General features: G+C 54.2%; 1 long non-coding RNA gene across 1 annotated transcript; it reads right to left on the bottom strand.

The window, feature by feature from the left end:
* Positions 1 to 218: 218 nt before the first annotated feature.
* LOC310890942 lies at positions 219 to 2414 on the bottom strand. Its single transcript, XR_014577363.1, has 3 exons — positions 1707 to 2414; positions 946 to 1077; positions 219 to 447 (listed from the first exon to the last, which is right to left on the bottom strand). It is a non-coding gene; the product is annotated as an uncharacterized lncRNA (long non-coding RNA).
* Between the last annotated feature and the right edge of the window lie 1092 nt (positions 2415 to 3506).

Raw genomic sequence — 3506 nt, 5'->3', positions numbered from 1 at the left:
ACCCTGGGGGGCATTTTGAGCCCCCCCCCGCACCCTAAATCATGGGGGGGGGCATTTTAGGGTCCCCCCCTTACTTTAAGCACCTTGGGGGGGGGCATTTTAGGGCCCCCCGACCCTAAATGACTTGGGGGGGGGGCATTTTGGAGTCCCCACCCCCACCGTGAATGATTTGGGGGGGGCATTTTGGGGTCCCCCCCTTACCTTTAGGGCCTTGGGGGGGGGGCATTGTAGGGCCCCTCCCACCCCAAATGATTTGGGGGGGGGGATTTTGAGGACCCCCCCCCACGCTAAATCATTGGGGGCAGATTTTAGGGACCCCCCACACCTCAATTTGGTGGGGGGGGGGGGGGGGGCGCTCCGGGCAGGCCCCCTCCTTGTGCCCCCCCGCCGTGGTGGTGGCGGGCGGGGGGGGGCTCAGTCAACGGCGGGGGGGGCAGCGGCAGAGACCTGTGGGGAGAGGGGGGGGTGAGTGGGGGGGGCCACAAAGGGGGGGGCAAAGGGGGGATTGGGGGGGGTCCCTCCAAAGGGGGGGGGGGAATTTGGGGGGCAACCAAAGGGGGGGGGGAGTTTTTTGGGGGGGGGCACCCAAGGGGTTTGAAGGGGGGAATTTTTCGGGGGGGGGACGGCACCCAAAGGGGGGGGGGGGGCACCCAAAAGGGGGGGGGGGCACAAAGCTACAAGGTGGGGGGGGCACAAGGGGGGGGCCCAAAAGGCGGGGGGCAAAGCAGGGGAGGACTTCGGGGGCCCCAAAGGGGGGGGGCAAAAGGGAGAAAAGGATTTGGGGGGGCGCACCCCAAAAAGGGGGGGCAGAGACATTGGGGGGGGCAAAAAGGGGGGCAATTTTAGGGGGGGGACGCACAAGGGGGGGGATTTGGGGTCCAAAAAGGACAACTGGGGGGGGACACAAACCTGGGGGGGGTCACATACAGAGTTTTGGGGTCTCACCTCCAGCGGGGGGGGTCCTGGGGGGGGTCGGCGGCGCCTCGGTGCCCTTGGGCTTGGGGGGGCGCTGGCGGGGCCGTCCCCCCCCCCGGCGGCCGAGACGGGGGGGGGCAGCGGCTCCCAGGGGGCAGCGGGCTGGGGGGGGGGAATGGGGGGAGAGAGGGTGAGGGGACCCCAAAATGGAGGGGGGAATCCCGGGGACCCCCCTCAGACCCCAAAATGGGGGGAGTCCCATGGGACCGCCCCATATCCTGCCCCCCCCCCCCCCGGGCTGACCCGGCCCCAAAAGCTGCTGCTTGTGACCCGCTTAGGGACATCCCCCCCCCCCAAAAAAACACTAAAATTTCAGGGAATTCCCCCCAAAAACCTCCCCCCCCCCCAATCAGGGACCCCCCCAAAAGCCCCAAATTTGGGGAAATGCCCCCAAAAAGCTGCTGCTTGTGACGCAAAGGGGGGGGGAGCACGGGGACACCCCCCTGTAAAAAAAAAAACAACTGTTTTTGGGGGAAATTGCCAAAAACCTGCACTTTGTTACCCACATTTGAGACCCCCCCCCCGACCGAAACCCCCCAAATTTGGGGAAATCTCCCCAAAAGTCCCAAATTTGGGGAAAACTCCCCCAAACCCATTTGTGACCCCAGTTACCCCCCCCCCCCCAAAAAAACAAACCCTTATTTTGGGGAGAAATCCCCCAAAACCTGCAGTTTTGCCCCCCCCCCCTTAAAATTTAGAGGAAAATCCCCTAAAAAAAATACATTTCTTACCCCTGCGCCCCCCCCCGACCCCAAATTCTGGGGCAAATCCCCTAAATCCCGCTGTTTGGGACCCCAGTAGTGTCCAAAATTCTCTCTCTCCGATTCCCAGAAGAGATTCTGGGTCACATCCCTCCGTTCCATCTTCAGAAGATGAGCTGCCAAGATTAAAGTCTGAAGCTCACCCATCTAGGCACAGTTTTCCCTACAAATACCCAAACCTGTAGTTAATCAAGACTGCTTGTTTCTGACGAGGGCAGCAGGCTGGAAACCCTGCTGCAGCTCCACTGCAACTAGCTTGAGCATAAGGTGAATGATCCAGGCTTGCAGGGATTCAAGGAGTCATCCCACATGGATGTAACGCATCTAAGCATGTGTCCAGGTCCACAAAACCCAGCTCCAAGCAAGGAATAAGCCCGTTCTCTCTATCTCCCAAAGGGTTATTCCACTCTGTGCCACCTCTCCTTTCCTCCCTTACACACACCCTCAAGAAAACAGCCTCGCTTAGTTATGTGTCACGCATCCTTCAGCCTTACCACTGCTATGCTACAACACAGAAAACCTCAGTGGACAGCCACAGGGACACGATTACCATCTGAACATTGAAGGGTTACTCCTCTGCAAGCAGAACGTTAGTATTGCTCAGGGAGGAGGAAAGAAGAGGAAGAGGAAAACAAATAACACAGTTCAAGGGATTCCCATTTCTCCTGTAGCATCCGGAAGGAATGGCTTGTCGGGTGAAATTTGGTAGAGCGCCTTGGAAATGGGGTCCTGACAGCATGCTGCTAATGCCATTGCTGTCAGCATCTCTAAAGAGAGCCTAAATACTCCATTAATACCAATTCAGACACTTGTTTCTCCTAGGATATAGATGGAGACCACTAAGCGACCCACACCCCAACCTTGCCACATCCATTAAGCAATGCAAGATCGTCCTAGATCTACATTAAGCTGAGATGGATCACTTAAGACAGTGGCAAGGAAGTGTTTTCCAGAGCCCCTCGGTGAACCCTTCAAATCACGACGTACCTGTCCAAGTAGTTGACGATGTTGGGGTTTTTGTTTTCCCTCATTACCAGGATTTCATTGATAATCACTTCTTTCTTGGGCTGCTGCTGCAAATTCATCTGTTTGGTTGCAACCTGCAGGGAAGGAAATGCAAGAAGTAGAGCATTACTACAAGAGTCCCCTAGAAACCTGCCAGCACCAACGTCAATCATTTTAATCCCCCATTGAAATAAAGGGGAAAGCCACTTATTCATCATCGGTTACTCAGCAATTTAGCAATTCCTGCAGCCAGTCCATTTCTACTCTGGCTGGATATTTGATGCCAGAAAAGGACAAGGGGAATTACTGTTTTCATACTGGATCTTTACATCACTGCTGGACAGCCAACTCTACATTATTTTTGGCAAGAGAGCAGTGATACCTTTACTCTAGTATGGACTGGTACATCAAAGACTTCGTATTCCCTAAATGATTCTTATTAATTTTATTTTAAATCAGATGCTTCTTTAGGTTTGAATGTTTTTTTTCTTTGCTTTGTTTTTTTTTTTTTACTCTTGTGCTTCTAGAAATCTACAGCAGGGCAGGTGTGCAGGGAGGAGGAGGTAAATAGCATAGCCTACGTCTGGTTCTTCAAAGTGACAATTCTATTTCTTCCCATCACAGCAAGACCTAGGGGGAAAGAAGCACTGATATTTATATAAAAGGATGAAAATACATGAATTGGATCGCAGTCATACCAAAGAGAAATAGGGGCAGGTTCGTTAGTTGCGGCCCTGTGATTTAATAGCTTATAAAAATTCATAT

Source organism: Anser anser (genome assembly GCF_964211835.1).
Source record: "Anser anser genome assembly, contig: HAP1_SCAFFOLD_840, whole genome shotgun sequence".
In the NCBI taxonomy this organism is placed as follows: Eukaryota; Metazoa; Chordata; class Aves; order Anseriformes; family Anatidae; genus Anser; species Anser anser.
The sequence above is the reverse complement of the archived record's forward strand: the minus strand, read 5'-3'. Positions and strand labels throughout refer to the sequence as shown.